The 19,993-nt window shown below is 43.5% G+C and overlaps 1 long non-coding RNA gene across 10 annotated transcripts in view; it reads right to left on the reverse strand.

The window, feature by feature from the left end:
• Positions 1-6,539: 6,539 nt before the first annotated feature.
• LOC140476635 (uncharacterized) overlaps positions 6,540-19,993 on the reverse strand; it is a 50,218-nt gene continuing 36,764 nt past the window's right edge. For 5 of the 10 annotated variants that reach the window (XR_011960557.1, XR_011960561.1, XR_011960553.1 and 2 more), the window contains one exon: positions 6,541-15,269. This is a non-coding gene — a long non-coding RNA (uncharacterized lncRNA). Of the gene's footprint in view, positions 15,270-19,993 lie in introns of all 10 variants that reach the window. The other 5 variants (XR_011960556.1, XR_011960558.1, XR_011960555.1 and 2 more) reach the window with 3 other exon arrangements.

Genomic DNA, 19,993 nt, shown 5'->3' on the forward strand with positions numbered 1-19,993 from the left:
GTATGTGTGTGTCCCAGAGATGTTCCCTGAAACGTTCCAAAAGTTGACATCCTGTCTCCTCAATGTACTGGAGACAGGGAACAATGGACACAGTACAATGTCTACGGGGTGTAGAAGGATCCTTTGGGCCTTGGATGGAGGTGAGGGGGGAGGTGTATGCGCGTTTTGCACAACTTGGGATGGGAAGTGGAGGTGCCAGGAGTGGATGATGGCTTGGTGGAGTTGGGGGCGTGGCCCAAATGAGGGTGTGGTGGAGGGAATGGTCTCTGCAGAATGCTGATAGGGGTGGGGAGGGAAATATATCTCTGGTGGTGGGGTCTGACTGGAGGTGACAGAAATAGTGGAGGATGATGACTTGTATCTGGAGGTTGGTGGGATGGAATTTGAAGACCATGGCGGCCTATCCTTGTTGTGGTAGGAAGGGTGTGCTTCAAGTACAGAGGCTTGGGAGGTTGAGGAGGATCGGTGGAGCTCCTTTCTGCAAGCTCTCCATCTTTTCGATGCTTCCTGACCCTCTTCATATCTTTGTTTTGTCTGTACATCAGGCTGAGGGTGGCACGGTGGCTTAGTGGTTAGTACAGTGCCTGCGACCCAGGTTCTATTCCCACTTCGGGTGACTGCCAGTTCGGAATTTGCACCTTCTCTCCATATCAGCATGGGTTCCCTGTGGGTGTTCTGGTTTCCTGCTGCAGCCCAAACATGTGCAGATTAGGTGAAATGGGTATGTTAAATTGCCCAGATATTACGTTATTAGTCAGCAGAAAATGGGTCTGCTTGGATTACTCTTTGGAGGGTTGATGTAGGACTTATTTTGCCAAAAGGCCTGTTTCCACACTCTAGTGATTCTAATACTAAAAATTAGCCAAAGTGCCCTCTGTTCCTTCATCTAGATCGTTAGCTGTATAATGTGAAATTTGGTGCTCGCAACACTGAGCCTTGTAGAACAATGCTTGTCACTGACTGCCATCATGAGATGGCACATTTTACCCTTACTCTCTGCTGGCTTTTATCGATGCTAGCACATTGCCTCTGACACCATGGGTCCCCTTTCTCAATAACCTCAAGTGTAGCAATTTGTCAAAGGACGTCTTGAGGTGCACGTAGATAATATCCATTGGCTCTCCTAATCTGCTCAGTACTTCCTGAAAACATTCTAGTATGTTTATCGGGCATGACCGCCCCTTGATGAAACCAGGCTAACTCTGCCCTATTTTACCATCTACACCCAAGTATTCAGAAATAACATCCTTCATGATGGATTACAGAATCTTACCCACAGCTGAGGTTAGGTTAATCAGTCTGTAATTTTCTGTCTTCTGCCTTACTCCCTTGTTAAACGGGGTGTCACGTTAGGGATTTTCCAGTCCACTTTGCCCTTTCCTGATTCTAGTCATTCCTGAAAGATCACAACTAATGCTTGCACTACACCTTCAGCTATCTCCCTTACAAGGCTTGGGTGTAGTCCATCTGGTTCAGATGATTTATCTGCATTCTGGTTATTCAGTTTTCTATCCCGTTCTCTTTGGTGATGACCACCATACTCTGTTCTTCCCCTCACTCTGTTGATTTGTTTGGGAAAGTAATCGTGTCTTTCACTGTGAAGACTGACGCAAAGTTCTTCAGCCAGTCCTTTGTTCCCCACCACGACCTCTCTGGCATCATTTCCAATATCTACTTTTGCCTCTCTTTTGCACTTTATATATCTAAGTGGCTAGCTTCCCTCCTTAGTAAATTTTCTCCCTCCTGGAACATTTTTGTTGCCCTCTGTTGGTCTTCATAAGCTTCCAAATACTTTGGTTTCACACTATCCCTGACTTCCCTCGTCAGCCATGGTTGCCTCATCCTCCCTGTACCATACCACTTTGTCCTTGCAATGTATCTCTGCTGTGTCTCCTAAATTACTCTTAGAGCCTCCTGCCATTGCTGTTCTACTGTCTTTTCTGCAAGGCTACTCTCCCAGTCAATTCTACCCAAGTTCTCCCTTCTGCCTCTGCAGTTGCCTTTATTCAGCTGAAGTACTGTTGCCTCTGATTCTATATTCTGCCTCTCAAATTGCAGTATAAATTCAACCATGTTATGATCGCTGCTTCCGACGGCTTGCTTCAATTTAAGATCCCTTATCTAGTCTGCCTCTTCGCACAACACTAAATCCATTATTGCCTGTTCCCTCGTGGATTGCACCACAAGCTACTAAAAAGAAATCTTGTAGACATTTCATGAATTTCTTTTCTTACAATCCACTACCAATCTGATTTTCCCATTCCCCCTGAATATTGACATCGCCCATGATCACTGTAACCTTGCTTTTCCTACACATCTTTTCTATCTCCTGATATATCTGATGGCCCACCGCCTCACTACTGTTTGGAGGCCTGTATAAGACACCAACTGTCGTTGCTTCCTCAATTTTACATATGCAGATGCTACACCATCTGACCCTATGTCATTTCTTGCTATTGATTTATTTTCATTTCTTACTGATAAGGCAACCCCACCTCGTCAGCCCACCAGCGTATCTTTTGGATAGGGTGCATATCCTTGAATATTTAGCTCCCAATCCTGATCCCCTTGCAGCCATGTCTCCGTGATGCCCATCACGTCAAGCCTGCCAATTTCGATCTGGATCACGAATTCATTTACCCTATTCCTCATACTGCCTGCATTCAGATATAACACTGTCAATCCTGTATTAACCATCCCTCCTCTCATTGTCATTCGTATTCCAGTGTGCCAGAACTTTGTTTGTTAATCATTTCTAGATATTCTATCCTATTTATGTCTATGATGGAGATTTTAATAATCTATCCTGAATTCTGCACTTTCACCTCCTCTTTTAATTCAGGTTTCTAATTACCCCTATAACTGATTCCCGTTCCCCCACTCCTATTCCATTTACATCTCTGTCTATCGCCCTAGTTCAGCGATTCATTCGGACTCTGGTCCCAACATGGATCTGATACAGGCTGTCCCATCAGAACAGGTCCTTTCTTCCCCAGAAATGATATGCGTTTATTCAACATAAAATACAGCGACAAAATGATTTTCTCGACAAACCAAAATATGAAATGTACAAAGAGATAAGATTGTTAAAATACCCTCATGATACCGAGCTATATGAAGTGAAATGTGGATTACTAAACCATGGAAGTGGGGTGCAAACCTTTTCAGTCATTACTTGACCCACAGCTGAGATGCTGATTTCCCCTCTGACAGTGATTCCCCTCACTGAGGTTCTCTGGCTCAGTCACTCACACAGTGTCTCAGGGGATTATAGGTCCTGCTATTATTGGCACAGTCTATTTAAATTAATCCACCTTCTCTCTGGAGCCAGTCAATTGATCTATTGGATTCTGTTTAGCTGTCAGTCACTCAACTCTGTGATATTATAGGAGATAAATGATCTGGGATCACAACCAGTATCCCCATGGTGCTCACAGGGGATGGCTCCCAAACAAAGAGCTTTTGGTACAGGAGAAATGTTTAAATAGAACTTCCATCTTCTGTCTATTTCTCCTCATGCTGTCTCCTGATCTATCTAATTTCATCCCCATTTCACACCCCTTCATTTCTCACTCACTCTGTTACTCCGTTTTCTCTCCTCTCTGTTTATCTCCCTTCACATTCTTTCTTTCTATTTCATTCTCTCTCTCTCTCTCTCTGTCTGTCTCCAATAACTCTCTCTGCTTTCTGATTGCGTAGTTGGAGAGCTCGTGGATGTACGAAGCATTGAATGGCTTCCGTCTGTGCTCTATTAATTCTGTGGTTCTCTGATCCACAATAAAAATGTTAGGTGCTTGTAGAGACAAACTGATTCAGCTTGTGACACAGGTCACAATCATCCATCATCTCTTTCTGTTCTCTGGTATACAGCTACTTCGAAATATCTGTTCAAATAAAATAGTTTCCCAACTCTACATATTCTATGATTCTAATTTTAACAGTGAACAAATCACTAACAAACTGAACATTCTCTCTGTAACTAATTACGTTTTCCGGAAAAAAAACACAAGATTTTCCTGATATGCGGTTTCACTAACGCGGATTCCACTCATAAATCCATTATTACTAAGAGTAAAATTAAAACTTAGTTTCTCAAAGTTCATCCAGAATAGAATCTCTTGAAATTTCTGTATCTTATTCCCTCGTCTTTCTCTGTCTGAAATGCCTTCTTAGTTGTTTTCTGGTTTCAAGAATATTTGCTCAGCGTGTTGTGTACCTTTATTGATGGATAGGGCTTTTTAGGCAGAGCATAGAGATTTTTTGTGAGACCCCAATATTTCTTTCACAGATGACACTTCCCTGTCATCGTTTTTTCAGCTAGCAGTGGACTCTCCCCCTCTGTCCAATTGCCTCTCTGCCATATATCTCTCCTTGACACAAGAAATTCTAAGTATATGATTGGTTTCATATTGTTAACGCTAAAATGGATCCTTAATCTCCAAGCGTCGTTGTAAGTTAATTGGCAGCATTTGAACTGTTGCCTGTATAAAAATGCAGCTTGGACCTGTTAACTGAACGGGTTTCATCCATTCTGTCAATTGGGAACCTGCAAACTGCTTACCCACAGACATTTGTTCTTCTGTTTAATCACCGAAAAGCACCTTACCTTTTCAAAGGTCATCATGGTATTGCCCAAAATTTGGCAAGTTCGCCGTTTTTACTCACCAATAGATTGATATGCACACTGATACCTCCACCTCTATAATAATAGTCCGATCAAAAAATCCTGATGAAGATTTTTTAAAAACTCTTATTTCAAAACCAGGCAGCTGTCGATTCTCTCCATATTCCTGTCTTCGTTTCTTATTCTTGGGGATTCTGCTTCCCAGGTCTTTGGTTGATAAAGGTCCCTGTCAGAGAGCAGATCTTTCTGCTGTCAGGTTGGACTTGTTAGCGGCTTGCTGCTCTTTGCCGCTCTGACCGACTGTTCAAAATGATTGATATTTATACCCCAAAAGATTGGATTGTTTCATTGGTTTTAATATCGTAAAAACACTAAATACAAACTTGATTAGCATTTGGCATCTTCGCACATTATTTAAACTGCTTGGCTGAAATTGAATTTGAATTTATCTCATAGCAACCCAGATCCTGTTTGACCAAATATTACATTTTTAATTTTTCCAGTACTCTGGCCAGCCTTTCAACTCTCTTGAAGGTATAGTACACTTAAAAATTCATAACACTGTCCACCCTATCTAACCCTCTGATTATCTAATGTAGATCAACTCAGACAGCTCTCATCCTTCTTCTCTCGAATGAAAACAGCGACAACTACCTCAGACCTTCCTTATAAGACGTTCGGTCAACATCAGGCAACATCCTTGTAAATCTCTTTTGAACCCTTTCCAAACGTTCCACGTACTTCCTGTAATGTAGCAAGCAGAAATATACAGTACTCCAAGTGTGGCCACATCGGAGTTTTGTGCACCTGCAGTATGATCATGTGGCTCCAAAATTCTATCCCTCTTCCAATAAAAGCTAACATACTCTACGCCTTCTTAACAAGCCTATTAAACAGATTGGCAACATTGATTGATCTACGTACCTTGACACCGAGATCTCTCTACTCGTGGACACTGCCAAGAATATTACCATTGGACCAGTACTCTTTATTCATTTTGCTACTTCCAAAATGAATCACCTCACACTCTTGCACATTAAACTGAAGTTGCCACCTCTCAGCCCAGCTCTGTAGCTTATCTATGTCCCTCTGTAACCTGCAACATCCTTCACCGCTATCCACACTTCACCAACCTTAGTATCATCATTAAATTTACTAACACATCATTTTATGCCCTCATCTAGGTAATTTATTAAAATGACAAACAGCAGTAATCCCAACAAGGTCCTCTGTAGGAACTACAGTTTTTAGTGTAGTCTGTGAAGACAGAAAACATTGCTTTTGTGCCTTTGCCATTTTGAGTTTTTCATCGTTATCTTGTCAGTTTCATCCTGCAAAGAGCCATCACTTAGTTTCACTCTGCGATTCTTTTTTATGTACTAGTGAAAGCTACTGGTATCAGTATTTATGTTTCCGTTCATTTCTTGTCATAGCTTCTTTTAATGTTATGTGTTAACCCTGTGCTGTTTTTTTTTTGTTTGTTTTCATCAATTCACAGGAAGTGGGCATTGCTGCATCGGCCAGCATTTATTGCCCATCCTTGATTTCCCAGAGGGCAGTTAGGAGTTATCCACATTCATGTGGGTCTGGAGTCACATATCGGTCAGACCAGGTAAAGATGGCAGTTTCCTTCCACATAGGACATTAGTGAAACTGCTGAGCTTCTCCTGACAATCTATTCATGTTCAACATCAGTTTCTTAATCCCAAATTTGAATTCAAATTCCACCATCTGCCATGGCAGGATTCGAACCCAGCTCCCCAGAACATTATCTGGGTCTCTCGATGAGCAGTTTAGCTGTATTGCACTAGGCCCCCGCCTTACCCAATCCCCGGAGCACGACTAACTTGTGCAGTATGATTTGCCCTAGTTTTTGCCCTCATGCTGTCATTGAGTTCCTTACCTAGACATGGATAAATTTTCTCTGTCATGCAATTCCTCTTCTCTCACAAATATACTTTAATTGAGAGGTATTTAGTATCCCCTTAAGTATTTGCCAAATTTCTTCATCTGTCCTGCCTTTGACTGTTCCCCCACCCCCCACCAACACCTTCCTTAGGACACTGTAAGTATCTTTCCCCAACACTAAGGCTCTCGCATATGACTCTGTTCTCACTCTTTCATTCTAAATTTGAAACTACAGTATGTTGTGGTCATTCTTTTCAAGAGGATCCTATCCTGCAAGATCGTTTTTCATTCCATGCTTATATCAAATCTAAAGTCGCCTGCTCTCTGGTTGGCTCAATGACATGTGTTCTTAGAAACAATCCTTCATGTACTCTACGATTTGTACTTGGAGCCTACTCTTTGCCAAGTTGATTAATTGATTCAGTATGCACGTTCATCCCACCGTTGTTACCTTGTCACGAACCCTCATCATTTCCGACCTCAGAAGTACTTTGGGGAGACGGTGGCTGAAAATTACTCTTCCAAAGAGGTTTCTTCAGTTGCTTTTTATTTGCTCCTGGACTGATTTTAATTTTGTTCCCTCATGCCAATATCATTTCTTAACATAGCCTTGATATCATCCTTAACCAATACACCAATTTCACCTCCTTTCCCTTCATGTCTATCCTTTCGGAATACCAAGTACCCATGGACAGTTCCCTGTCCAGTCCCGATCATCCTGTAACCATGTTACAATCATCCTTACCAGGCCATACCCATTTATCTCAGTACCTACTGCCAGCTCATCAATTTTATTCCAAATACTGTGTGCTTTTAGGCCTCAGAATTTTAAATAAGCTTTTTTCGATTTATTTTTCCCCTTTAATAGTTTCTTGAGTACGAGCTTCCTGATCTCACACACCTCACTCCTTCACGAACCCCATACATTCCATCTTCATTTGTTAATCGCTGACATACATCTCTATCATTTATTCCAATCTCCAACTCACATTTTGGACTGATTTGATTCCTTCTCGCAGCATGAGACTGGAAAAGAACTGAAGCTCGCACATTTAGTGAGAAATTAAACTGATCGATTATGTATAAATATGTAAGAACGCAATTTCTACATGACTGTTCAATCGTTTTCTCACTCGAAAAATACAATCATTCAGAAGCCAACGACTTTCCAAATGTTGGAGCAACATACTGACAATGAGTATGTAATTGCAGCGAGTTTTGAGAAGATTTGTAGCTCAGGTTGCAGTTTTGGATGTAGGCTTCTTCGCTGAGCTGGGAGGTTCATTTCGAGATGTTTTACCATCTTCATCTTCAGTGGGCCTCAGGGGAACCAACGCTGAAACTCCCTGCTTTCTATTGAAATGTTTGAGTTTCTTTGGGTTGGTGATGTCATTTCCTGTGGTGATGTTATTTCCTGTGGTGAAGTCACGTCCTGCTCCTTTTCTCAGGGGTGATAGTTGAGGTCTAACTCGGTGTTTTTGTTGACAGAGTTCAGGTTGAAATGCAATGTTTCTAGGAATTCTCGTGCGTGCCTCTATTTGGGTTGTCCTAGGATGGATGTGTTGTCTCAGTTGAAGTGGTGTCCTTCCTCATCCGTATGTGAGAATTCTCGAGAGAGGATGATGTATTTTTTGTGGTTACTTGATGTTCACGTATGCAAAAGCATGTAATTGTGGTCAGCACTATAGTCAGATAACATATTCTTTGTTCGGTATTAAATAAAACATACAATCTTTATTTTTGTATCATAAAATGTTGGCAGGAAAGTATATTTTAGTTCCATAAATATAACATCAACCTAATTGTTTTCAGAGGTGATGCAATTATTGTTTGGTTGAATAATGATATTTCACACTTCTGTGAATCACAATTCACGAACATAGCAAATATGATTTTTTCAGATCAGATTGCAATCATAACCTACATTGAAAAAAGACTTTAAAAGATTTGAATTCAGTCACAGCTGCCTGTGATACTGGGTAAGACCTTTGTCTGCTCTTAAATGAATCCAGAGAGCTTCCACCTGGGTCACGGCAGTCATTTGAACATTATTTCACAACAAATTATTTTGACTCCATCTTCGGTCTGAGCCTTGACTGGGGGCAGATGAATGGACATGGAGTGTCAGAATCACATCGCACAAGTTAATTATGGTGATGATATCTGGCCTGCCTCCCAGACTCCAAGCATCTGCTATCTGGACCAGACACTGGGTAAAGATGTTAACAAGGTGGCTGTATTCTGCAGCACATTGTGTATCTCAAAGAAAGCTCCAAAACCGTGTCCAATAAATGTCACCTTCACATTCACCAGTATACAAATAAAATTGTACATCTCTGTTGATGGACAAAAATTAATACATGGGTCAACCAACAAAATCTATCTGAAGAACACAGCAGCAAATGACAAGTCCAGAATCACCTTAATAACAGAACTTGACGGATTCTGTCTGGTGTAGGTCATCACACACATATTGTACTGGTACTCAGGTGACTGTAAGAATGCACCCCAGAAGTGGACGTCTTGGCCCAAGGCCCCTACAGAGCTTCCTGATCTCACACACATCACTCCCTCACACATTCAACAATTGAAAAGAATCCACATGCTGAGTGAAACATAGAACAGTACAGTGCAGTGCAGACCCTTTGGCCTTGACGTCCTGCCGACCAGTACATTCCAACCATCCACCATTCTCTGTGAAAGGAACCTACCTCTGACATCTCCATTCAACCTTCCTCCACTTACCTTTAGGTTTTTCTCCCTCATGATAGATATTTGCACCATGGGAAAAAGTATCTGGCTATTCACTCTATATTTGCCTCTCGTCATCTTATACACCTCTATCAAGTCATCTCTCATCCTCCTTTGAATTCATCAAATGCAACTTTCCAGAACTAAGTAATGGAGAAAGTGAGAACTGCAGATCCTGATGAACTGCTGATGCCCAAAGCTTTGACTCTCCTGTTCCTCAGATGCTGCCCTAATGGCTGTGCTTTGCCAGCACCACACATTTTGACTCTGATCCCCAGTACCTGCAGTTCTCACTTTCTCCATTACTTAGAGCTCTCTCTCCCCTCTGCACACTGCACAGGGAATTAATCAGCAGAAACCCATTGCATGTGAAGCTGACTGTTTAGTTCTGGAAAGCTGCATTTGATGAATACAGTTATTAAAAGAGAAATTACAATTCAACAAATATTCATTCATTCCCTGAGTTACAGTTTTGGTTCATGAATTGGGCAGCTTCAGAACAAACAATGAATGACGAAATAACTCCCCGTTATAGAGTATTCCAGGTGTTATATTCCAGGCTGGATGTCATTTACCTTAATGCTGGGAATATTATCGGATAAACAGATGTGATAACGGAATGAGGTGAAATGGGGAAGTGTGACATTTTTGCCATCACAGAGATGTGTTTGAGGGAGGTCAGGGCTGACAACTCAATATCCTGTGGTACAAGATCTATAGGCACGACAGGAGAGGTGGTAAAAGAGGAAGTGGGGTTGCATTATTAATTATGGAGTCAGTTACTGCAGTAAGAAGGATCTAATGAGGCTTGGTGGTTAGAGCTCAGGATCAAAACCATGAAGACACACCGCTGGGGATATATTATAGACTCCCAAACAAAAGAAAGTACAGGAGCTGATACAGAACCAATTACTGAGGTGTGCTAATGCAACAATAGGATCATTATATTCAGGCATTTCAATTCCAAACATTCATTCGGGCAGTGATAACATTTTTAAGAGGGGACAGATGCCTTGAAATTTATTCCTGGGAGCTTGTTATATCAATGTGTAGCAGATACAACAATGGGCGGGGCTGTGCTGGGCCTCACTGTGGGGAACGAAGCCAGTCAGATGTTGCAGGCAGGATTGGGGTGAGCATGAAAGGACCAGTGACCGTGACTCCTATGTCTTGAGTTTGCTAAGGAAAAGACCCAGAAATGTTTGAAAAATAAAAGCTTCTTGGATTTGGGAGACCGATTTTATGAAAAAATATGACAGGATCTGGCCAAAGTGCAGATGCTTCTGGGTGCAACTGTAGCAGAACAGCGTGGGGCGCGAGTTAGGGGGTCACTTGAGCAAAATATAATTGATGACAGTGTCGGCCCAGCATGTTACACCGAAGATGAATTTTAGGAATACAAGCCCAGAGAACCTCGGGTATTGACACATTTCCGAACAGAATTAAAAAGGAAAAAGAAGCTGAAAGCAGTCACAAAGTGAGCAGGTCAACGGAGGTCCGAAAAGAATATAGAAAGTGTCGGGCTAAACTTAAAAAGTCAGTAGAAAAGCAGAAGTGGTGGCGTGGAGTTAAAACATTCGAGGGTAGAGATTAGCAAGAATTCAAAGACATTCTTTGGGGTTATTAAGGGGAAGAGGATAACGCGGGAGAGAATGGGGAGTTTTAGGGACCAAGGGGGAAGCCTCTGCACGGAGCCAGAGAATATGTTAAACCCTGACTTTTTTTCGGTCTTCAGTTTGAAGAAGGAGTTCCTGGATTCAATGAGAGTGACCATGTGATCCTTGAGTGAATTGATACAGAAGTTGACAAAGAATTGTAAGTTTTTGCGGGATAGAGAGTAGGCAACTGCACAGACCAGGATGAGCTGTATCTTAGGCTGACATGAGGAGATTACAGTCTCTTAACTTTTCATTTTTGTTTTGCCTCTGGCCACAGAGAACGTGTGATAGGACAGGATAATATCTAATATTGATACAACTTTCAAACATAGTGCTAGAAATACCGCATGGGGTTAAAGACCACCAAGTCTCACATCAGTGAGAGGGAAATCATTTTCGAAAATTCTTCGGGCTTTTGAGGCTGGCTCATTAAATATCTTTAAGATGGAGGCAGACTGATTTTCATACAAGGTTTATGGGGAAAATATAGACAAGTGGAATGGGGGATTATCAAAATCGATCTCACCTAATTGAGTGGAAAAGCAGACTCAGTGAGCGAATCGACATACTGCTGTCCCTATGTCGAATTGTACCATTTTTACAATAGCCTTGTATTCACTGGAACATTAACCTCTCTCGCTGTGGAGTGAGACACAGTTTGGGATGCAGTCGATGGATTCAAGGAATTAATAAATGCAGTACTCTTAGACAGAAAGGACCAAGGGACTGTGACAACGCAGATTGGCTGTCGGGGTGAAGATTAGCAGCAGTGCAGTTAGCATTACCAGAAGGAAAATCTCAGTAAGACATCTTCCAAGGCCAATCAGTGATCTTGGATGGAGAGCAGGTCGTCAGTGGATAGGTGTCAAGGAGTGCTTAATGCCCAAGTGCTACATCACTGCAGTGTCTCCCTCCTTCCCCAACCAAAACTCAACGTGAAGGGGTAGAGAGACATGCGGTTGGTAGCAGAGTCAGTAGTAATGTTTGGCTCAAGAGGTTTTGGACAGCAGCAGCTCAGCGAAAACTACAGGCAAGCTCAAATAAAGTCCTTTCAACTTTAGTCTTGCAGCAATGGAGATGGCAGTTAGGACTGTTGAACGTTCCTCCTACGGGAGGTGAGAGCTCAGGGAAATTCCCACAGTCCCTGGTAACTATACGTGTGGAAAATGCACCCAGCTGCAACTCCTGGGAGACCGTGTTCGGGAGCTGGAGCTGGATGCCCTCAGGATCATCTGAGATATTGAGAACTTCATAGATAAGAGCTTTCGTGTTGTGGTCACACCCAAGACTCACCCCAATCATGTTTCTGTAATGAGTATAATATCCCAGTCCCGCGTTAAGATCCATGCTATGAGTACATCAGGCTTACCTATCTGTCCTGTTGCATTTAAATTAGGGCAATTTAATCCAACAGGAGTCCTTGCTCCCTGATGTGTTCAAGACAGAGAGGAAGTTGGCGACCACCTGGAATGGCGAACGGAGTAGGCAGAGAATGCAGGAATCCCCTGTGGCAATTCCCCGCGAAAACAAGTACACCGCTTTGGACATTGTTCAGGGGAAATACATTCCAGGGGAAAGCAGCAGTAGCCAGGTTGGTGGCACTACCATTGACTCTGGGTCACAGTGGGAAAGGGTAACAGTTAACAGGACCTTAGAGATAGGAGAGTCGATTGTTAGAGGGACAAATCGGAGATTCTCTGGCCTCAAATGGGAATCCAGAATGTTGAGTTACTGCCCAGGTGCCAGGGTCCAGGATGTCTCCGAGCGGCTGCAGAACATTCTCAAGGGGGAGGGGGAGCAGCCAGAAATCATTATGCACGTTGGCACAAATGACACGGGTAGATGTAGGAATGAGGTCGTACAGAGTGATTAGTGAGAGCTGGGAGAAAAGTTAAAAACCAGGACCTTGATGGTGTAATCTCCTGATTACTTCCATTGTAATGAGCTAATGAAAGTAAGAACAGGAGGATATGGCAGATAAATAAGTAACTAAAGAATTGGTGCGGGGGTGGGGGGCAGAGAGATTCAGATTTTTACATTGTTGTCTTTTCAGTGACAGAGTTGACCTGATCAGGAGGGACAGGTGGCGCATGCACTGGGAAGGGGACCAGTATCTTGTTGGCGAATTTTGTTCATGCTACAAGGGAGGATTTAAACTATATTGGTGAGGAGCAATACCCTCATGATCAGGGAGGCAAGAACGAGGCTGGTAGGAGATACAGTAATCAGAAACAATAAAGTGAAGAGACAGGTCAGGCTGGAACATGATAAGGAGTAAGGAATGCCTGTTGGATGAAACTACATTTATTTCGGTGCAAGAGGGTTGGCAGGTAAGACCAATAAACTAATGGCGTGGATAGGAACATGGGATTGGGATAATATAGCCTTTATAGAAACATGGCTCAGCGAGGGTCAGGACTGGCAGCTTCACGCATCAGGGTACAGGTGCTTTAGGCGGGACAGGGATGGTGGAAGGAGGGGAGGAGGAGTTGAATTTCTGATTAAGGGGATTATCACAGCAGTAATCAGAGATTAAATAACTGACCAATCATCCAGTGAGGCTTCGCGGGTGGAGCTAAGAAGTAGGAAGTGGATGATGATGTCACCATGGTTGTACTATAGGCCTTCAAATAGTCAACGTGAATTTGAGTAACAAATATACAGGGAGAAGGGAGACATGCAGGAGCAATATGGTTGTCATAAGAGTGGATTTTAATTTTTGTAACAGACTGAGACTGCCAGAGCGTGAAGGGATTTGATGGAGTGGAATCCGATAAGTGAATTCAGGAAAGATTCCTCCAGCAATACGTAGAGGGTCCTACTTGGGAAGGGGCAAAACTCGAACAACTCTTGGGAAACAGAGCAGGACAGGTGACTGAGGTGACAATGGGGGAGCACTTTTGGACCAGTGACCATCGTCCTATTAATTTTCAAATAGCTATGGAGAGGGACAAATCTGGTCCACAGGCTCAAGTTCTAAATTGGGACAAGGGGAATGTTGATGGGATTGGACAGGATCTTGCAGGGGTCGACTGGAGTAATTTGTTTTCAGGTAAATGGCCCGCTGGCTAGTGGGAAGCCTTTAAACGTGAGACAGCTAGAGTTCAAGGTCTATATGTTTCTGTGACGGTGAAGGGCAAGGTTGGCAGGAATGGGGAACCCAGGATGACAAGAGATATTTAGGCATTGACTGGAAAAAGAGGGATGCGTGGCTCAGGCACAGGCAACTGGGATCAAGGGAGTACCTGGCGCACAATGAGGGATATAGGAGTTTACCTTTGATGGAAATCAGGAGGGCGACAACGTGGATATGAAAGAACCATGGCTGAGAAGATTAGGATGAATCCAAAGAGGCACTTTAAGAATATGTGAGAAGTCTGGTTGAATTTATAACACAGATGGCAAGCTGGAAGATTAAGTCCAATCCCAAGATCCTGTGCTTAAACAAAGTAGACTACAACAGGATGAGGCAGTAATTTTTCAAAGTGCACGGCAAAATTATATATATCAGTGAAAAGGAAGGACTGTAGGAAAAGGAGGAATCTGCCATTTGTGTCTAAGGAAATAAGGGAGTCTATCAAATTGAAATAGAAGGCATACAAATTGGCAAAGACCAAGGAGAAACTAGGAGAATAGAAAAACTTTAAAGATCAACAAAAAGCTTGATGTGATTTTGACTGGGTATACAAATGAGTAGCTATCCCCAGGGCAAGAATAGCAGTTTACACTGCTCGAGGAAACCTATTGCGTGGGGAACATATGGCCTATTTAATTGTTGAAGTACTTATCTGAAGAAGTCTGTCAGCATAGAGATGAACCTGATAAAGTTAAAAATTACATTGTGCTTGGAAAGCTAGTGCTTCCAAATAAACCTGTTGGAGTATAACCTAATGTTGTGTGATTTTTAACTTTGTCCACCCCATTCCAACACCGGTTCCTCCACATGAGAATCCTGACAGACAAACCCACCGAAACTGAAGCACCTGTCAAGTACTTGACTGAGCCACGGAGGTGTTGGGGAGGGGTGTGTTGTTTAAACACAAAGTGCTGAATTGAACTAGACTTTTTAAACTGCCGTTTCCACGGAGATAATCCTGATAACCAGCCTCCATTCAAAGCCACAAAGCACTCTAACATGGACTTCACTTTCTCAGTACTTTTCCCAGTCACACTGACATTTGAAATATTCGCCCACGGACAGAATGCACACCTTTCCCTCCAGATGAAAAGGCCAATGATATTCAGATCGGCACGGATCAAGTAACTATCAGATCTGAACATGAAGTTCAATTTAAATTTCTCATCTGCAAATCCACACTTTCTGTACCCTACAACAGAAAAAAAAAACAAGTCACCATTGTTAATACAGGATGGAACTTTATAAGACAATGATAGTATTAAATTGTAGTTTCCTTGTTCCCCCAAAGCTTTAAATCTCAGTCTCACAATTTCTCTCTCTTGTTAACTGAAATCCAAACCAATCTCATTCCTCCTTTCCTCCACACCCAGTTCTCACAATCTCTCTCCTCGCCTTGAATTCAGTTTCCGAGCTGCTGTCTGCAGACTAAGAACCAAATCAATGAGTTTGACTTGGAGCCTCCAGGGTGTTGGTGAATCCTCCCCCCATCTCCCAGAACCCCCATTCTCTGATGAGAACCATTCTGCACACACTGGCCAAATCATATCTGGTTGAACTAAAATTAACCAAATTAGAACTCTAATTAAAGATCCATTCTTGTCATTTTCCATAACAATCCTGACTATTCATAAGAATTCTGACAACTTGCTGCAAAATGCTCCGCCATCGATACTTTGACCACTCGTCAGGACACCAGGCAAAGAGCTATTCCCCTGGGTCGTGTCCTCAGAGGAAAGGAGGAAGGGAGCTGCTAATGACAGATTAATCCCACACAACCACAGCCTCCCTCCCTGGCACTGAACCACCCTGCACATACGCCAACAACTGGCCAGCACTGCGCCCGTGCACTGATCTCCCTTCCTACGGAACATGCTCTAGATCACACAGGATCCTGGAGGATTGATATCAGCTGCTGCCCAATAGAGTGGAGGGGGCTGGGCGGGAGGACTGGAAATAATGGGATTATAAACAATGAATGAATGTGGAGGACACTGGGGGATGGACAGGTCAGTGAGGGACAGGATCAGTGCAGTAGCAGGAGGGAATACTGGACAAACTGAGTAATGGGAGAGTCTGACAGGAGAGAAACTACAGGAAGGTTCTCAGGAGACTCAGGCAGGGACAGCTGGGAGACAGTATGGCCTGGTGGCTTGGGCATGTTTTCTAATCATCCTCTTCAAAGCCGCTGTTACCAAACTCTGAACCCGAACCTCTTGGTCCAGAGGAAAGGACACTACCACCATTTCATAGTGGGGTGGTCGAAAGAAAGTAAGATTTGCTCAACCTCACTCACATGGAAACTCCATGAGCTCCTCGTACTTACTGTCTACGGTGGGGATGGAGGAGACAGAGCAGGTGGGAGGGGGTAGGGATATAGGGACTGCCTTTCAAAAGGAACTCACCTGTGTTGGTGTTATTAACAAGACTCAATACGCAGTCACTAACACAAAGCTGTTGTACGTGAACGTTATCCAGAATATTAACTCCTATAACTGGGCAACGCAGACCCCAATGTACAGAGTTAAGTCCTGAATATCAATAACAGCCTTGTGCGTGGGAAATCATGTCTCATGAACTGGACTGAGTTTACTGAAGAAGTAACAAAGCGGATTGATGAGGGCAGAGCAGTGAACATGATCTTCATGGACTTCAGTAAGGCGTTCGACAAGGTTCCTCATGGGAGATTGGTTCGCAAGGTTAGATCTCATGGAATACTGGGAGAACAAGCCATTTGAATATAGAACTGGTTCAAAGGTCGAAGACAGAGAGTGGTGGTGGAGTGATGCTTTTCAGGCTGGAGGCCTGTGACCAATGGAATGTCACAAAGATCGGTGCTGAATCCACTACTGTTTGCCATTTAGATCAATGTGAACATAAGAGGTTTTGTTAGCATGTTTGCAGATGACACCAAAATTGGCAGTATAGTGGACAGTGAAAAAGATTACCTCAGAGTACAATGGGATCTCGATCAATGGGCGAATGGGCTGAGGCATTCAATTTACAAAAATGTGAGATGCTGCATTTTAGGAAAGCAAACCTTAGCAGGACTTTTGCAGTTAATAGTAAGTTCCTGGGGAGTGTTGCGAAACAGAGACCTTGGAGTGCAGGTTCATAGTTCCTTGAAAGTCGAGTCACAGGTGGATAGGATAGTGAAGAAGGCAGTTGGTTTGCTTTCTTTTATTGGTCAGAGAATGTAGTATAGGTATTGGGATGTCATATTGTGGCTGTACAGGACATTGATTAGGCAACTTTTGAAATATTCCAGAAATTCTGGTCTCCTTCTTATCGGAAGGATGTTCTCAAACTTGAAAGGGATCAGAAAAGAATTACAAGGATGTTGCCACCGTTGGATAGGGTGTTTTCCCTGCAGCGTCGGAGGCTGAGGGGTGAACTCATAGAGATTTATAAAATCAGCCGGTCATGGGTAGGGCAAATAGACAAGATCCTTTCCCTGTAGTTGGGGTATACAGAACTAGGTGAGAGGGAGGGGAGAGTAAGCAGAGAGTGTGGGGGGAAAGCGGGAATGTGGGGATTGAGAGTGGTCGCACAGGTGAGGACAGAGATGGGGGCAGGGGAGGACAGGCAGAGGCAGGGGAGAATCAGAGAACGGGGAGTGGAACAGAGAGGGAGGAAAACAGAGAGGGGGGAACAGAGAGTAATTTTATGGATCTACAACTCAACCCTGTTCCTGTTTTCTCCTCCTCACTTTCAATTCCTCTGAAGAGCTCAGAACTGCATAGTTCCTGGAAAGTCGAGTTTCAGGGAGACTGGGTGCTGAAGACTGCATTTGGCATGCTGACCTTTATTGGTCTGTGCACTCATCAATAAAGGGACCTGGGTTCGATTCCACTCTTGTGTCATGTTTGCACATTCTCCCTCTGTGTGTTTGCACGGGCATCCTCTGGGCGCTCTGGTTTCCCCAAAAAATCCAAAGACGTGCAGGTTAGGTGGATTAACTGTGGGTAATGCTGGGTCACATGGTTCAGGTGGGATGGTATTCCGATGGTTGGTAAGGTCTCATGGGCTGAATGGGCTGCTTCCACACTGTATGGATTCTGTCACTGAGTATAAGAGTTAGGAGGTCACGTTGTGGCTGTACAGGGCATTGGTGAGGCCGGTTTTCGAATACTACATTCAATTCTAGTCTCTCTGATTTCAGGAAGATAGGAAACAGCGCCATAATAACAAGTTCCTGGGAAGTGTTGACGAACAAATACACTGTGCAGAGTGGTTTGATAGTGCCTTGAAAATGGGGCTGAAGGTAGACAGGTCGGTGAAAGTGGTGTTTGCTATGCTAGCTGTTATTGGGCAGTGCATTGAGTTTAGGAGTTGGGAGATCATGGTTTGGTTGTACAGTTTATTGGCTCAGCCACTTTTGGAATGCCCAGACTGCTTTACATTCTAGTCTCCCTGCTATAGGAAAGATGTTGGGAAACCTGAAAAAGTCCAGAAAAGATTTATAAGGGTGCTGCCATTATTGAAACATGTGACCCATAAGGATGGGCTGAGGACATTTTGCCTGGAGTAGTGGACGTTGTGGGATGGCATTATACAACGTCTTCAAAACTGCAATGTTTCCTGCAACTGTCACCGTTTCAGATGCTGCCAGACCTGCTGAGGATCTCCAGCAATTTTTTTTGTTTGTTTTTATTTCAGATTTCCACGATTTTGCTGAGGCACTTCGAGTCAGAGACATTTAAAAGGCTTCATATTTTGTTGACTCTCACCCCTGGGATGGCAGGACTGATGGATGAAGAGGACTCAATCCTCGTTTAATTCTCCTTTCCTTTGTCTTTCTGAGCTGTTGCCTGCATCACGAATACTCTATCTCCTATCCCCTGACCTGAATCTGGCCCATCTAAGCCACTCTTTAGCTCCCAACCCCCTGCCAGACTATTTACAATCTCACCAATGGAACTAGCAATCACCCCACCAAGAGATTTCTCCCAGCCCTGCCCAGGGGTAACCAGTCAAGCTGGTCCAAGTCTCACCTAGCCCAGAAACGGTCGCAGTGCCTGGAAAATGTAAACCCTTCTCTTGTACACCATTTCTCCAGCCACACATCCAGCTGATCTATCCTCTTGTTCCTCGTCTCACGAGCACATGTCACTGGGTGTAAGCCTGACATTATTACTTTTCATTTTAATACATCTCTGATTTTCCTTTATACATATTTCAGACCCTCATCCCTTTGTTTCACGATGTCGTTGGTATCTGTGTGTTCCACAACCATTGGTTATTTACCCTCCAGCTACAGAACTCACTGTAGCCACTCCATGCTATTAGAGATCATAGCACCAGGGAGGTAACATAACATCCTTGATTCATGTCTGTGGCCACAGAAGTACCTGCCCTTACTCTGACCATTGATCCCATGTCACTATAGCCCTGTAACTGTCTTTCCTCCTGTTCTGTGCAGCAGAGCGATCTGTGGTGTCATGACCTTGGCTGTTGCTGATTTCCCCGAGAGGCCACCCCACCCATTCACCCTCAACAGAATTCCAACTGGTATACAGTATCTGTTTGAGAAGAGGATGATCACTGGGGACTCCTGCACTCCCTTGCTGAGCCTTTAACTTGATGTGATGGTCACCCATTCCCTTAGTGCCTGTGTAACCCTCACCTGCAGTGTGACGAACTCACTAAACGTGCTATCCATAATATTCTCAGTGTCAAAGATGGTCCACAGTGAGTCCACTCACATCTCCAGGTCTGAAAAGCAGTTTCCCAGTAGCGCAGATGGACACACTTCCTACACACATAGCCGTCAGGGACACTAGAAGTGTCCATTATTTCCCACATTGTACAAGAGGAGCCCACCACGGGTCTGAGGGTTCTTGTCTCAATGTCTCTCTAGATTCAGCTAGTTACTCCCATGAAGAGAATTTACAAGTGCTTTCAACCTTCCTTCAC

The sequence above is a fragment of the Chiloscyllium punctatum genome, chromosome 4, assembly GCF_047496795.1.
Source record: "Chiloscyllium punctatum isolate Juve2018m chromosome 4, sChiPun1.3, whole genome shotgun sequence".
Lineage (NCBI taxonomy): Eukaryota > Metazoa > Chordata > Chondrichthyes > Orectolobiformes > Hemiscylliidae > Chiloscyllium > Chiloscyllium punctatum.